Source organism: Rhinolophus ferrumequinum, chromosome 4 (assembly GCF_004115265.2).
Source record: "Rhinolophus ferrumequinum isolate MPI-CBG mRhiFer1 chromosome 4, mRhiFer1_v1.p, whole genome shotgun sequence".
NCBI lineage: Eukaryota > Metazoa > Chordata > Mammalia > Chiroptera > Rhinolophidae > Rhinolophus > Rhinolophus ferrumequinum.
This window is the reverse complement of record NC_046287.1, coordinates 63,485,334-63,502,779: the sequence shown is the minus strand read 5'-3', so window position 1 is coordinate 63,502,779 and position 17,446 is coordinate 63,485,334. Positions and strand designations below refer to the sequence as shown.

Genomic DNA, 17,446 nt, shown 5'->3' with positions numbered 1-17,446 from the left:
GGAGAATATGATGGTTTCACTTTTCAAACGTGGTGGAGGAATGATACAGTGTTTCCCCGAAAATAAGACCTAGCCAGACAATAAGCTCTAATGTGACTTTTGGAGCAAAAATTAACATAAGATTCAGTCTTATTTTACTATAATGTAAGACCAGATCTTTATAATATAATATAATATAATATAATATAATATAATATAATACCAGATCTTATATTAATTTTTGCTCCAAAAGATGCATTAGAGTTGATTGTCCAGTGAGGTCTTATTTTGGGGGAAACAGGGTATGTATTGGTGTCCTATTGCTGGCATAACACATGAACATAGTCTTAGTGGTTTAAAACAATACAGTTTTATTATTTTACAGTTCTATAGGTAAGAATTCCAACATGGGTCTCACTAGTCTAAATTCAAGGTGATGGTAGGGACACGTTCCTATCTGGAGGTTTCTCTAGGGAGAATCTGTTTCCTTTCCTGCTTCTAGGGGTTGCCCACACATCTTAGCTGGTGGCCCCCTTCCTCGTTCTTCAAAGCCAGTTAAGTTGCATCTCTGACCCTTCTCAAAGATACATCTGTACCTCCCAATTTTAAGAATCCTTATTGGATCCATTTTGATAATCCAAGATATTTTTCCCATTTCAGGACACCTACAGAATCCCTTTTGCCATGTGAGGGAACATATGCACCATTTCTGGGGATTAGGATGAGGCCATCTTTGGGAGAGAGGTTGTGGCGTTATTTGGCCTACTACCACATGGAGGGAGATAGATTCTATAGAAATTGGAAAAACCTTGTTTTCTGGCAGCCTTTGGCTACCAGATGACTTTATAGTTCAGATCATTCTTTGGTATTTATTAATCAATTAGCATTTAGTTATGTTCATAAAAGGAAAGAACTGTAGAGCTTCTACTTCTTGGAATAAGGGTGTATTTCAGGGGTATCTATTTGATAACATCCATGTATATTTTTTCTTTTAAAAATATTTTCTGTTTTTTTTTTTTTTTTTTTTTGAGGAAACTACTATTCTATTCCTTATATGCTAGTTAGCCCCAAGAAGACATAGATATCTTTAGATGATTATGCAAATGTAACTAAATGTCTGAATATATCTATTTCTACTTTTTATCCTCTTTTACCTAATGACTCCCTTGATACAATACTATTTGAAATTATCTTCAGTGAGAAATGACTTGTTTTGCTTTTTATATCACACTGTCCTATAGATCATTCTCAGTAATGCTTTACATAAATTAGGAGTCCTCTTTTTTTGCAGGCATGCTGCAAATAGTGCTCACCAAATTAAGACCCAGTGAACAGTATAGTCTTCGCATAATTTGAACAGCACCAAAGACATGCATAGATTGCAGTGCCCTACTTTAGTTATTGAAAACGAAAAGCACCTGTAATCATGGAGACTCTCCTCCCCCTTTTTTTTATCACATGGTCTTTCAGCCATATTCTCACTAAGCCTCAGGCAATCTCATGAGTATTTTGTGGCTCCTATGTGAAGTATGTTTTAACAAAGGGGAAAGAACTCGCTTTGTAACTGTCAAAAGAGGCCATTTTCTATGGTAGTTTTAATTAGAATAACCAACTATAAAACTTAAACCAGATGAATGATCTCTGTTTTAAGCTTCGGTGTGGCTCAAGCAAACAGAAACAATAGTACATATATACCTGGTATAAGAACTTCTTTCCTGTCCCTCTTCTTCCTTCTCTTCCTCCCTTTCTTCCTTTTTTTTTTCTTTGTCATCTTTTTGTTGTTTTCTCCTTCTCAGTCCTAGGAGTTCAAATGACATATATTTTTAGCAAACCACTTGACCACTCTGTCATAGTACCAACAAGGTTTATGTCAAAGGAGTAGTTCTTCCCAAGCAGAAGAAAACTAAATCTATAAGAATATTTATTATATGTTTTTTTACATGATGAAAAATTGGAAATTACCTAAATGCCCACAAAATAGAGTTAGGTTAAATAATTTATGAAAGCAGTGCAGTGTTAGTGAATAGAAATTGATGTGGAAAGTTTCAGAAAAGTAGAATCCAATTTATAGTATATTTATAATGGTTATCTGGGAACGAGTTACAGAAGTAAGAAAATAGAGTTTGTACATTAATGATGTATGCACTTTTGTGTGTATACATTTATTTTAAATATTATTAAAAGCCATGCATCTATATCTATGCTGAGAAGAATGTGGAAGAATATATTTAAAAAGTTAATGACAATAGGATTTGAGGAGTGTTGGGGCTCTTCCTATTTTATTTACATCCGAATAATTTGAAATTTATGATAAACATTTATTTTTACTTTGTAAAGAAAGAAATAAAAATTAAGGAGACGGGTGAATTTTTGGTATGTAACACAGCTTAATAAAACTGTTTAGTTCAACTAAAAAAACCCCCAAAAAACTACAAGATACTAGGACAAAATAAATGGGTCAAACTAATGCCAACTTCTGTGTCATCCAGATAGCATGAGCATTAAGGAAATAGGAGAAGAGTTTCTATGTAAATAGGAAGAAGTGTTGTTTCTCTTATGGTAGTAAATCTTGTCATTATAATTGTCAGGTTGCATTAGTAGTGAGAAAGGCACAAGGGACATTCTTCAGATCAAGGGTAATGTAAATTGAATTCCATACTTTTTGTATCTCTAGACTCTAGCAGAGAACCTGGTGCTTGTCACTTAATAGATCTATTGGATGAATGGATGGATGGAGCAACTGGAGTACCTCGGCCTAACTCAGCTTTCTTTGATAAATATTAATTTGTTTTCCCTTTAAAGTTCTTTAAGTACATTTGTGAAAATTAAAAAAAGGAAAAAAGCCATAGGGCTGTTCTTCATAGAACTAGTGGGACATTAACATGAATAATGTGTCTTAAGGACTTTGGGACCTCAGGTCAGAAGGTAGACCTTTTATTCAAAGCAGTGGGGGTCCAATGTTAAAAATCTTAAAGAACAAGGATTAGTTCTATTTTTATTGTTTTTTGCTAATATTTAGCAATATAGTTTGAAAATTTGGACAGTTAATAATGCTATTTAATTATGAAAAATGAAGAAGAGGTAATGTTTCCCCTAAAGATGTGGCTACCAAAGATAGCGAACTTAACCAAGTAAAGTATTTACGAATCTGATAGAGTAAGAGACAGCACTCATTTGAGTAGCCTTTTCAACATTATTTAAAAGTGAAAAAAAAAGTAAAGCCAGCCAGGAGACTGTGAGGTGGAGCCAATGTTATAATCATCCTAAAGTTACTTTGGGTTCTGTTCGGTATATTTATAATTGATATTTTGTATTTAAAGAAGTTTTGTTTTTTGTTTTGTTTTGTTTTTTTTCCTGAAAAAGTTATTTTTAAATTTAATAACAGAGAGTAAATCATTTCAAATGCTTGGAGAGGTCATGAATAATCAAATATCATCACACAATCCTGCTCAAAATTTCTATCTCTATTTAGTGCCGGTTTCCTTCCATGCAGATAACTAGGCAATGACTAATTCTATATTTTCCCAAGATAAGAAAGCACTTCTTATTCAGGAAAAAACCCACAAGCACTTCCTCATCCTCTGACATTATTTTCCTCAAACGTCAGCAAGTCCCAATCTCTCCCTTCTGTCACGCTCCCCAAAGCGTTCTTGTGTGGTCCACAGCTATGAAATTATAAACTTGATTCTTCAGCACAGTGGAGAGCGAGGACATAAAACCCTGGGAAATTTAACCTAAATGTCAAGAAAATATTGTTACTAGTGATTTCTTTTCTAGGTGACTTTATCACCCCAGGGATAAAAAGGACAAGCCCCAGAGCCTAAGCCATGTCAACATCAGTTTTTGGAGAGCTTTTCACATGTGGTATTTATTACATTAAGGAGTTCCTGCAGTCATATCCCTGAAATATTTATCCTGTACTTTCTACCCTCTCTTCTCTGATCTCCTATTATATTTTATTATGGTTTAGTCTGAAATTTACATTTCGGCATTTGATCATTGTGTCAAGACTACCCTCAGGTTTGATGGTTCACCAAGAGAACTCACAGGACTCGGCATATAGTTTGTACTCGTGGCTATGATGTATTACAGAGAAAGAGACAGAGTCAGCATGGGGAAAAAGTGTGTGGTCCAGGGGAAACCATTGTGTGGTCCAGGGGAAAGCAGGTACAAGCCTCCTATAGTCCTTTCCCAGTGGAGTCACAAAGCAGCCACTTAATCTCTCCAGAAACAGATAGTGACAATGCACGTGAGGTGTTGCCAGTCAGGGAAACTCATTAGAGACTCAGTGTCCAGGGTTTTTATAGCAGGCTGGTAAGGTACAATCCCTCTGCCTGGCATGAACCAAAATTCCGGACTTAACATTCAAAAAGCAGGTGTTCAATCTAAATCATGCTTTTTATATGAACAGTTTAGTCACAGTGAATCATTCTTATCAGTTCTGGCAATGGTACAAACCCTCCTGAAATCCCAGTTCCCAGACACCAGTTAAAGGGCCAACTTTGTGAACAGGTTTTTTAAAGGATAGCCATCTCGCCTGCTATGTTAACCTTTTTCTGCACAATTTGCATATTAATTTCCCATCTTCTTAGCTTTATAGTAAAGATGTTGAAATTTATATATACCAGGCACTTTTTGAAAACTGCTATACCTAATATCTTGCTGAACACTTAGTAGGTGCTTTTCTTCCCTATTCCTTCATCCCAATAGACAATCCTCTGCCAAGTTCTGTATCTTCTTCATCTAAAATATATTGGAGTCCTCTCAGTTTCTTTCTTTTCCTTGCAATATCCTAGTTCAAGCCACTCTTATCTCTAGATGAAAGTGCCACAATGGCCTCCAAACTGATTTCTCTGTTCATTTGCTTTCTGCTAATCTATATGCCACAAAGCAGTCTCAGACTGTTTCTTAAAAACTAAAACTGTGTAGCATTATTTCTTTACTTAAAATTCTTCTATGACTTCACATTGTTCTTCAGATGAACTCCAAATTCCGCAATATGATATCAGCTCTTCCTGACCCATCCAGTCCTGTCTAGGACCAGCTACACGGGTCTTCTGTCATTTCTTCAAATTCAACAACCTCTCTCTGTCCTCAGGCTCTGAACAAGCTCATTCATATTGTTAGGCTAAAACCTAGTAATTGCTTAGAGCTTTCTTTAAAGGTAGGGTAACCGCATAATGTATCATTTCGAAATATGATGCTTTCTAGAGTAAAAAGAGGTGTTATTTATGATTATTCCAGGTCAGCAGGTATAACCTTGGAAATGACATCATCCTAGTCATCAGTCTCTCCCTTGCAGAACTCTTTCTTGACCCCTCATTCCAAATTGGATCACTATGTCTTTCTCTATAACAACCGCCCATTTTCCTTCATACCACTCATCTCATAATCACTAATTTATGTGATTACTTGCTTTACATCTTTTACCTCCACTATGCTATGAAGTTTCACAAGTCCATGGGCAATATAGCTAGCATCCAGCAGTGCCAGGTGACATAAATAGTCCCTAAATTCATTATTAGATCATAACACTGCTTCTAAACAGACATTTTTTGATCCGTCTCTTCTTCATTCCATGTGCTTTATTTTATCCTCCACTACAGTTGTATTTGTGATCTCCTCATTAAATTCTTGTGTTTGTCTTTCAGTTGCTGGCTTAATGAATGCACAGAGGGTGCCCCCCAAAATGTATACACATTTAAGAAAGGAAAACTGTATTAAAATTGTCATACTCAATACATACCAATAACAAAAGATAAATACAAGTCACGTTTGTCTTCAACAATTACAAGAAGTGCTCAAAGTGGTTACCATCAGCAACCAGACACTTTTACAGTGAACTACTGCTTTAGCAACATTGACCAAAGTGTTCACTTGTATACATCTTTTTGGCAACCCCGGTATAAAGAATTAATGTTGTCACGTGTTAGCATGTTTCACTTCTGCAAAATCTCTCAGGTGTATCAGTTTGCTAGTAATTTGTGTGCATTTTAAATTAAATGGACATGCTTCAAATTTTATTTTATTTAAAAAACAACAGGAATACTATCCACTAATAATAATAATAGAAAGTTTTCTTTATATCAATTAATTCATCTCACTTGGGTATGAATTTGCTCTGATCTCCTGGAAGTGGTCAAGCACAAAATAGGTTTCTATAAACAAAGCAATATACTCCAAATACTAAGAACACCCTCTGGCATTTCCCAGCCCTTTGTGTGGTGATACAGACAATGCTACCTTTTACTTCAAAGGCCTAAATAAGTCAAGTAACTATGCAAGATTTACATAGAATTAAGATTTTGCCTCAACTGCTGTCATCCTGCTGTTCTGATGCCATATTCTCTAAAGAGTGAGAGCTTTTATTTTGTTTCAGATTCAACCCAAATAAAGGGGTTGCACATCAATTTTCAAACCATGTATTTTCCACTGTCTTTAGAAATTTGTTTATACGCCGATTTCTACATCTGGGCATCACACATTTATATGCATACTTATGTCAAAATTTAATATACTTAACATCTGTGTCTCTTTAAGGGATAAGAAAAAAATTGATAATTGGAATTGAGACTGCTTTAATTACAGAATAAAGGCTTTTCATTGATCTTAGTTTAATACAACAATTTGAATTTTAATTGTGAAAGCTGGCTATGGACACAGTTGATTGTCCATTAGCATTCCTCTTTGTCAGCAAAGTTGTTCTCAACTACAGGACTAAAAGACTCTCATGTCTTCTGAAGCCCCAGCAACCAGGAAATGGGCATATGGCAGAGTGATACCTGAAAGGAAGTCTCACAGTGGGTTCCGAGTATAGTCAGCTTGGGAGCTCCTGGAAATGGTTCCCTCATGATTAAAATAGCTGTGTGTGGAGAAACTGCCTTTAGATAAAGTTAGTAAGTATGTGATGTCTGGAGCAATAGCAGCCCTCTTTCAGCCATGAAACATCAAGTCTCAGGATGACCAAGTGGAAAGAAGGAAGGAGATGGGTGTTTAGTGACAAGCATGGGCAGTTGAACCAGCCTTGAAAGCACCTTTACCCAACACTTTTGCATGTGACATAATACATGTCTTTGTAGTTTAAGCCACTTTTTGTTGAGATTCTGTTTCTTGAAGCAAAAATAAACAAAACAAAACAAAACCTACTGATAACACTTTGAAAGTTAATTTAAAAATCTAAATGCTTTTATAACGAATTTACCATTAAGTTGCCTATTTTGAGTGCATGCATCTGTGCATATTCTGGTGAAATACCTGAGCCAGTATCTGAATTCAAATAATATATATTTTACCACTGTGCTTTACAGTCAAGCTGTTCTTTAACCTAGATTATGCTAAAAAACTTACGGCAAAACTTTGTTAGCAAGGATCCTGTCTCCTTTACTGGCCTGTTAATCTTCCTTCCTTATAGGCCTACTTGTAGATATAATTTTCATTTCTTGGTTAATAAAACAAAACCATACATTCATCTCTCCTAACTGTGTTTTCCTTTGGGCCATTAGAGCAACACAGATACCAGCATGATATGTTGGTTTTTATCAATATGGTGTTATTTGAGTAGTTCGTTGATGGACACTTTCTAGGTGAGTTTATGAAAATGTTTACATTTTGATGAAGTTTTATAGATATTCCACCACCATCATTATCTCCTTCCACACTCAAAATTGACTACAATTACTATAGTTTACATGCCCTTGCTGTTCAGTTCAACTGTTGGGGAAAGGTAGGAGAAGTGGGATTAGAAAGTCTGTAATCGACACTGTTGTCTTTACTCCAGAGTCATGTGCGCATGCACAGTGGAGGGGCATATAATACACATATCTGATATAGCATGCCTGGTCATTAGCACTAGATGAGTCTCCAGCAAGCAGTCTGTTTCACTAATGTCTTGATATGAATGCAATATACACCTCACAATCATAATGTTATTTAGAATTACCAGAAATAAACACTAGGATTATATAATTTTAGGAATACCAGCCCCGACTAGCTAGACCCCTCTTATAAAACAAGATAAAATATTCATAGTATAAAATAAACAGAGTTCACTTAACCATGACAAAGATACTGGTTAAAAATGAGGGAAAGAAGCTAGAAGGAAAAATAGTAGATGAGCAAGGGGTTCTGACATAAGAAGAGCACCTCATTTCTGCTTGTATAGCTCCTGTTTAAGCCTTCCTACTATCATAGGTTTTCTTAAGGTAAAATTGCAAGAGGGGAAGAGACATTGCTTAGTCTAACCTCTTTCCTGTCTTTACCTAACCTGAAAGGTGATGCAGCAAACATTGGACAACGATGCAGAGATGTCTTACTAAAGCCCTCTGCAGGCTAAGAAAGATCATTACCTGAGTTCATATTCTAGAACAAGTTAAAATAAAATCTGTTTAATGTTTATGGGTCCTTTAGAACGCTGCCTTGGATGAAGGTATACAGCAAAGATGCATTTAGAATTCTTCAAAAGAAATCAGCAACATACTTACCTGACAGGGGAGATACCATGATCACGAAGGTGGTTTGCCCAGGGTGAGGCTTATCCATTGCACTCCGGATGTGCTGACCCCTGTGATTTCTCCAAATGTGGGAAACTCGACTGCATGATTTGTGCTAGTGGGGGACAGCATTTGCGCTTTCTCCCACCCCCCCAAAAAAAACAGCAAAGTTGGCATTATTCTGTGCTAATACTGCCATCCTTTATGTTTACTTTCAACTGCTGGACTATACTCTTAGTGAATTGCATGAACTACTAATCTTAATTTTGCCTCATAAGTAATGGATTTACCTGGAAAGGTTTTGCTTACTTGCATACCCATGTACTCTCTGATAAGTCTTTGTATGATCGTTTTTCTGCTCCATCATTCTTGCTCCAGGAGGACCATTGAAAGACCCCACATTATTGAATGTTAAAATCGAACCTGCAAGAAGTTTGCTCTATATTTTGAGTGGTTAACAGAAAACTGAATCTTTATCTGACGCATCTATCATTACCCCTTACTTTCTTAAGTTGGAATTTGAAATTTATGCAATCTCTATATTCTTGTGAGATACTCGGAGATAAGTTTCCTTGGGCCATCCACCAATTTGCCGACCAGTTTAGCTGTCTGATGATGGTTTCTCATCTTGACCCTCCAAATGAAGAGGACATTAGTGTTCTCTATTAGGAACCTGCTTAACCTTTCTTTGTTACTACTACTTACTTTTCTGACCGTCTTTATTATCCTTATCTCTTCTTCCTTGTTAAGCCCCCAAAAGAATAGTGAGAAATGGAGAACTGTGACCCATAAGACATTGGGGACAATTTGATACCCCTTAAATGATTCCATTCTGGACTTAGTTCATTTAAGGGTTCTCCACATTTGTTGCCCCCTTGGATTCGCATAGTCCAGTGTTTACTTCTAATGCTATCTTGGAAAGCCACACCTGCATGAACATTCATTTTGTTTCATAGACCTGTTTTTTCCTCCTAGTGTTATAGTCACATGCTGCTAGGTCATTGCAAGATAGGCATTATCACATCCTGGGTGTCAGGGAGGACATTTGCTAACATTTGCTACTTTTTGCTGTTTCTGCTTCCTGCCGCCTGTATTTTCTAATCAGGCCTGGCCATCACATTACACTCTGTAAACCACAGAAGTGAAAGCCATTTGTAATGCTTTCACCTTTTGCTGAAGTTTGTGGGACATGTCCCCTGTCCCCATGTCACATTTATAAAAGGTGCATTCAGGACACTTCCTTGGCCAAGGTGCTGTGTGTTAACACCTTTGTGTTGTTGCCTGTTCTCCGCAGTCAGGACAGCTGGAGGAGGATGCTTCAGACTCCTCACCATTCCAAGAGCCACCACATTGCATCTACTGTGTGGAAGACACTAAACTAGGCACTAGGGACATAAAAGAGCTTTGAGAGAAGAAGGCAAAAAATACCTCAGAGCCTAGAGTTGACCTACAATAAGAAAATTCTGCTTATGTGGAAAATTATCTCAGAAAGAACCATCATCACCATCTTCTGCAACCGTCCAGAAGCTTGAGTGACTAGACCAAGCTAAATCCAGATACTCCCAGTGGGGCACAACGCCCTGCCCCGGGACTATGCTCCTCTGACCATCTTCCCGTCCGTTCCCTCTTCTGATTGCTCTCCCTTCCTCCCACTAAGCCTCATCTCATGCCAGCTCTCCTGTTGGCTTATGTGGGGATTACAGTGTGGGTGTTGGACATGTGCTGCCCACACTTGTTCTGTGAGCCTGAGGCCCTGCAGATGGTGTTTCCTTCTCCAGCCTTGCCTCCCTGTGGGCCTGAGACAGCCTGTTAGAAGACATGAAGTCCCGATAGCCTCTCTGGTATCGAAAACAACAAGCAATCATTCTGATAGATGGTAACTTCTGGTAGGTCTAGTAGAAAACACAAGAGTATGTGGAAATAGGGTAGGAGAGAGGGTTTGCCCAGAGTGGTTAGACATTTCAGGAAGAATGATCCTCTAAATGGTTTGGAAAGAGGCCAAAAGATCTGTTCAAGATTGAGTCCCATATGTGAGATGCATACTACCAGCAGTGGGTTTGAGAAGGAAGAGAAGAAATCCAGCAACGAGTTTGAGAAGGAAGAGAAGCAGGTTTGAGAAGGAATAGAAGCGGGTTTGAGAAGGAATAGAAGAAATAGATAAGAGTTATAAAAGAAGTGGGGCTCTGGGGTGCTTGAACTTGGAAGAAGACAGGTTCAAATGTTATCTATATTTTTGTTCTTCTTAGGATGATCTTAGACCAGCAGTTGACATCACTTGGGAAGTTCTTGGAAATACAGATTCCCAGGCTCCATCCCAGAACTGTATCAAATTAGAGTCTGCATTTTAACAAGATTTCTCAGGTGATTCTTATGCTCTTTCAAATGTGATAAGCATTGGTCTATACAGTAAATCTTCACTTAACATATTGGTAGGTTTTGCGAATTTAAGCCAAATGACATTTGCAACTAGACCAATTTTACCACAGGCTAGTTGGTATAAGCAAGAATTAAGTTCCTACAGCATCTCATTAACAATGTAACAAAACAATGTTGAACAAAACAAAGGCAGTCATTCTGCAGTCATTTGAGGACCTATTTTCTATACTAATTAATGGCTGATGAAGTGACTTCCTGTTAGGTCCTTGGTGCTTCCATATCCTTATATACAAAATGGGGATTTTAGTAGCTACCTCACTATTGTTGTGAATATTTTTAAAATAATAATGAATTTGAAAGCACTTATGAAAACATAAAGCATTTTTTTTCCAAAAATGTTTAAACAACAGCTGTGGAAACCAAGAGTTCAGAGACTTTCTACAAGGGATCTTATCTTCAACACCAGCAGTAATTCCAACTCAAGTGATGATAGCTGCTTTCATCCAGATGATAGAAAAGGAGGAGCAATTTGAAGCCAAAGTTGAGAGTGAGGGTTTGGAGTATATAACAGAAATCAGGTGGTACATGGTAAGAGGATTTTGGCTCTCAATGAAAATGGACCCTATACCCTAATTTAATATGTTGTGTTGTTCTGAACTTCTAGAGATCCAGTAGACAAAATCTCAGATACTTGTGGATTCAAGCTGAGCCTGTAGTTCACATATTGGATTTGATCAACTGGCTTTAAATTGCATAGAAATCTGAACTGGCCATGACAATATATATTTGAAGATAATTGGAAGTATTTAACCAATGTTAGATGTGAAAGAAGTTAAAAAAAAAAATTCCCCCCACATTCTTTATTTCCATAAAGTTGCATGTTCATGGTAATGAAAGTTTCCCTAATGTGAAACTGTTTCCAGGAATTGACGTTTTCTATTCACAACTTTTTTTTCAGTAACTGTTTTATCACAGTTGATTCATTTTCTAATTGTCAATTTCATTTCTAGTTACAACTCTGACTAGTTTTTAGCACTTCTTTCCTGTACGTAGGAAAATATTATTACATGTGATGATATATTTCCTTTTGGTGTGCTGAACTGGAGTATGTAAAAATAATATCTATATGAATATAATTTGCTGAATTTAGAATCCTGACATATGCAACTCAAAGAATTAGCTGTAGTCTAGGTTTGTAGGTTTAAATGGACTGAAAGGAAGGAAAATGCAAACTTAAATGTTTCTGAGCATTCTATACATATGAATATAACATTAATTTACATTAATTATGGAGTACAAAAAATTCAGTGTGTTTGGTGAGGTTTCACTGCTCCTTCCTCCTTCCTTTTTGTCACATTTCAAGCTTTTCGGTGAAATAGTGCCTCAAATAGAATAGACAAGAGATAACAAACTTTGATCTTCCAGATTATAATTATTTTTATTAAAACACAAACAAACAAATAAACAAACAAACAAAAAACACGACAATTTAATCTTCTCCAGTGGGATAAGTTGAATGTTATTTCAAAAGATAACAATAATTGGTAAACCTTGACTATTACATTGCATACTGAGAATTATGAGTAACACTGCTTTTCAAGGGCACATTTACTAGGACAAAACTTAGTGACCTAAATTTTGCAAGACTGAGCTTTATTCCAGGCATATTTGGCTGTTCCTGAAAGGTCATTGTCGAGTCATTTGATCTAAAAATGTTTAAGAGTGAAAGACACTACTAGCCTCAGCTTCAGAAAGTGTATTTCCCAGGGAGACTTTGCTACTGAGTGAGGTGGGAGAGAGGCAGGGAAGGAGAAATATGCAGGAAGTGTTTAACTTCTTTTGAAGATCTTCCTCAGGACGTTGATATCATTTTAGAACTTGAAATGATTTTCTAGATTTAGAAAACTAAAAGTTAAGGAAAATGAATGTCTTGTCCAAGGTCCCATAGCTAGTTGGTGGCAGTTAAGATTATAGTCTCTTAGTGTGCTAGCTTTGTATGTATGCCAGTTGTTTTCATTGTACCATAAACTTACACACCCAGAATTTTATATACGTGTGTGTGTGTGTATATATATATGTGTGTGTGTATATATATATATATATATACACACACATATATATATACACATATATATATATATTCACACACACACACAGAGAGAGAGAGAGAGGCACATAGGGTGTGTATATATATGTGTGTGTGTGTGTATGCATATATATGTATAAGTAAAAAAACACTTAACAGTAGTATATTTGAGCATAAACTATTTTTGATTCTCTAGTCATGTACTTTAAGACACACAACACACATATATACACACACACACACCATTACACTGAATTTAATCACTCTCTCAGAAAAATCCCAAAGGCCACATTATAGAAATATAATTTTAAAAACAGAAAACTAAACTGTAATTATTCCTCCCCTTCTAGATCATTTGGTAACAGCCCTTTGCCCAGGAAAGTTTGGGATCATTCATATCATTTCATACAGAAATTTCTGATGAAAGTATTTTTAAAAATTTATATTTGTAAAGGAGCCAGCAGAATCTATTTTAAACGTGTTCACATGTAGTGATTTGTTTTCATTTTTTTTCTTAGTTCCTCAGAATTTAAGCATTGAAAAACTATTTCTTTCTCTTTTTCTTCTTTGTAATTGCCCGTATTCCTAAAAATTATTCCATTTATATATATATTCTTCCATATATATATATATATATATATATATATATATATATATATATATATTCATGCCAGGATTCTAACATGGCATGAACATATATATATATGTTTAAATGACAATCCTGGCATGAACATTCTTATTTTAATAATCATAGTGTCTTAATTCACATCATGTAAAATGAAAAGGACAGAATGTCCTTTAATGTCCATTAATCACTTTTGTGTTGTGGATATGTGTGAGATTTTGTCACATTGTGTTAAATTACAGTAACATGAGGAGCCAAATCTGAGTAGTTAGTCCCAATGATATTTAAATTTCATAAAAATATATTTTTAATTTACAAACAGTAAAGTGTATATAGTTCAATGAATCTTGACAAATGAAAGTCATGTAATGACCATCACATTCAAGATACAGAGCACTCTTTATCCCCCAAAGATCTCCCTCCTGCTACCACTTTGTAGTGAAATCCCCCCTCCTCTGTTAGCTACCGGCAACTCCTGACCCCTGTGGTTTGGCATTTCCCCAAATTTACTATAAACAGATATGTGGCCTTTTAAGTCTAGTTTTTTTCACTTAGCCGAATTCCTTTGTGTTTCATCTGTGTTGTTGCATGTGCCAGTAGATTATTCCTTTTTATTTCCAAGTATCACTTCATTATATGGATGTACTACAATTTGTTTATTCACTCACCTGTAGAAAATATCTGAATGTACATTTTGGGACAATTATGAATAAAGATGCTTTAAAAATTCGTACAGATGTTTTTATGTGGACATAAGTTCATTTTTCTTGGATAAATATCCGGGAGCTAGAATGATAGGTCATATGGTATTGTCAGCTTTTGTTGCCCTTTGTTTCAATTTTAGCCTAATAGGTAGAAACAGATATCTTATTATGATTTTAATATATGTTTTTGTTTCAATTTTAGCCTAATAGGTAGAAACTGGTATCTTATTATGATTTTAATTTATGTTTTTCTAATAACTCATCATGTTGAGAACATTTTAATATGCTTATTTGACATATGTATATCTTCTTTGGTGATGTGTCCAAATCTTTTGCCTATTTGTAAATTTGGACTTTTGTTGTCTTATTTTTGAATTTTGAGTGTATATATATATATATATATATATATATATATATATACACATATATATGTATATATATATGTATATGTATTACATATACATATATATATACACATATACATATATATGTAATATATATGTATATTCTCACTACAAGTTTTTGTTTTTTTAACTAGTGATGTGATTTGAAAACAGTTTCTCTCAGTCTGTGGCTTGTCTTCATTCTCTTAGAATTGTGTTTAGCAGAACCAAAGTTCATATTTTTGACAGTCTGATTTATCAAGTTTTTCTTTTATGTCCATGCTTTGATGTCATACTTAAACCCAGCATCAGCAAACCCAGTGCCATATGGAATTTCACCATGTTTTCTTCTACAAATGTTATATTTTACGTGTAGCTTTATAATCCATTTTGAATTAATTTTTGTATGAAGTGTCATTTATGTATTTAGGCTTATTTATTAATTTATTTTTACAGAGTATATCCAGCTGTTAAAACACCATTTGTTAAAAAACTATCTTTTCTCCATTGAATTGCGTTTTCATTTTGTCAAAATCAGACTGTATCGGTGTGATTCTATTTATTGGTTCTCATTTGTGTTCCATTTGTCTCTATCTCTATCTTTTCACCAATACTGCATTCTCTTGATTACTGTCATTTTATAGGAAGTCTTAAAATTGGGTCGTGTGTGTCCTCTAACTTTATTCTTTTTTAGATTTGTTAACTATTTAGTGCCATTGCCTTTCCATATAAATTTGAATTTAGCATGTCAATATCTACAAAAAAGTTGCTGAGATTGGTATTTTGTTGAATCTATAAATAAAATTGGGGAGAATTGACTTTTTAACAGTAATGAGTATTCAAATCCATGAGCATGGGCAACTCTCCATTTGTTTAAGCCTTGGATTTATATTTAATTACGGATTTTGCTCTAATTTGAGAAAATCTAATTCCTAAGAGCAACTCGTGTCTGGTATATGTAGTAAGCATTTAATAAATATTTATTTGATAAAGTAGTAGCTTAGTAAAAACACTATTGATTTTTTTCTTTTCTCCTTATACACTTTAAGCAAGAGAAAACTTTAGGGGTAAAGGAAACTACACAATATTTTCTCTCAAATAAATAAAAAACAAGAAACTTTTTGGGAACTCACTGCAGTGGTTACTGAGCTCAGTTGTAAAAATCAAGTGTCTTTAGTACCATGGTAGTACCTTCTACCTTTGAAAAGGAGCAGGTAGAAAATGGCTTTGTAAGGCAGGGATGAGTTGGCTTTTCAAAAAGGTTCTCCAGCTCCTGCCACCACCTTAAATCTGAGAGGTATTAAGAATCTTGGTAATATGGAATTAGAAAGAGGCTTCAGAGAACATCTTGTCCAGTGATTTTTTTCAACTTGATTTTTTATATCAAGACACACGTTTTCAAATAAAATCTTCCCTGGAAATACAGTTGGAAAACAGAGCTGCTCGGGTTGCACGGGACTCTGCAGAGATATTTGAAAGCCTCATATCATCACTGCAGTGATGAGAAAACTGAGCCTCAAAGAAATTATGTAACTTGCCCAAACTTGCACAACAAACTGCTGCAGAAGTGTAAATAGAATTTTTATCTTCTGATTCTGAGGACAAAGCACCTAATGACTGGCTTTTCAGATTTTCCTCATGCTGGATTATATGTTTCTATGGGAACTGTGTTTTTTATTTCCTTTGTACACTATAGTGAAAAATGTGACTGGACTGTATCTTAGCTTCAATATTTGATTTGAGAGGAGGATATCTTCAGGCCCCTCCCCCATAGTAAGAAGCGCTCATTGATTTCTAAGTCTCCATGGTCAGTATTTTATTATTTTATGTTGTTCCTGTAATTGAGGTGGAAAATTCTGCCATAATTTAGAGAGAGAAAGAGAGAGAGAGAGAGAGAGAGAGAGAGAGAGAGAGAGAGAGAGAGAGAGAGAGAGAGAGAGATCATTGAAAACTAGACGTCAGGTTAGTTTAAGAAGGCTTTCTGGTAGAGGACTACACTTTACCAGCTGTAACCCATGGCACCCTGGGCATTACTGCAGAGGCTTCAAGGCTTTAGAAGTGTGTGTGTTTGTTTTTACCTTGGAATAAAATTTCTCCTGCTGTCTCAGAGTAGATGAAAGACTATCCTGATATTTACTAGTTAAGCTGTTTAAACCTGTTGCATTTGTGATTTCTTAAATAGGTGAACTGGATTTTCTAGATATGTGTGAAGAAACAAAAAAAACAGAGACACAAATTGGACGAGTCCTGTATAAAACTAGAAATACCATTCCTCATTTCAGAGAAGCAGTGCAATCTCTTTCCTTCCATATCCCTAAATATTTCTTACAGAGCAGAGACTTTGTGAATGCCACTTTTTAATCTATACTGTACGTGTGTGCTCAGAACAGTACTGGGTACATAGCAGGCACTGACCAAATCTTTTTCATGAATTGAATGACTGAGTGAAAGAAATAGTTGTCAGATCTCAGATTGAATGTCTCATATTTAGAGACGTCTACTCCGGCCACCCTACCTGTAAACAGCCCCTGTGACTTGATTCCATTCGCCAACTTGACTTTTTTCTTTTTTTAAATGTCGTAAGTAGTATTACATTGTATTACATACACTTATTTATTTTCCCTCCTCCTGTTGAATGCAGCCTTCATGAGGGCAAGGATTGTGTTTGCTTTGATTACCCATTTATATCCCTAATACCTAGAATGGTTCTTGGCATATTGTATTTAAAAAGTGTTCCATAGCTGTATCCTTGACTGGATGAATGAAATTTTTCTTATCTGCTTGGAATAATTTGATACAAAATG

At 35.5% G+C, this 17,446-nt stretch overlaps 1 protein-coding gene and 1 non-coding gene across 6 annotated transcripts in view; both read left to right on the top strand.

Moving 5' to 3' along the window:
- UNC5D (unc-5 netrin receptor D) overlaps positions 1-17,446 on the top strand; it is a 512,115-nt gene that overhangs the window by 127,178 nt on the left and 367,491 nt on the right. The window lies entirely within an intron of this gene.
- Positions 8,452-8,615, top strand: LOC117021825 (U1 spliceosomal RNA). The gene has a single exon (XR_004422919.1). It is a non-coding gene; the product is annotated as a U1 spliceosomal RNA (small nuclear RNA).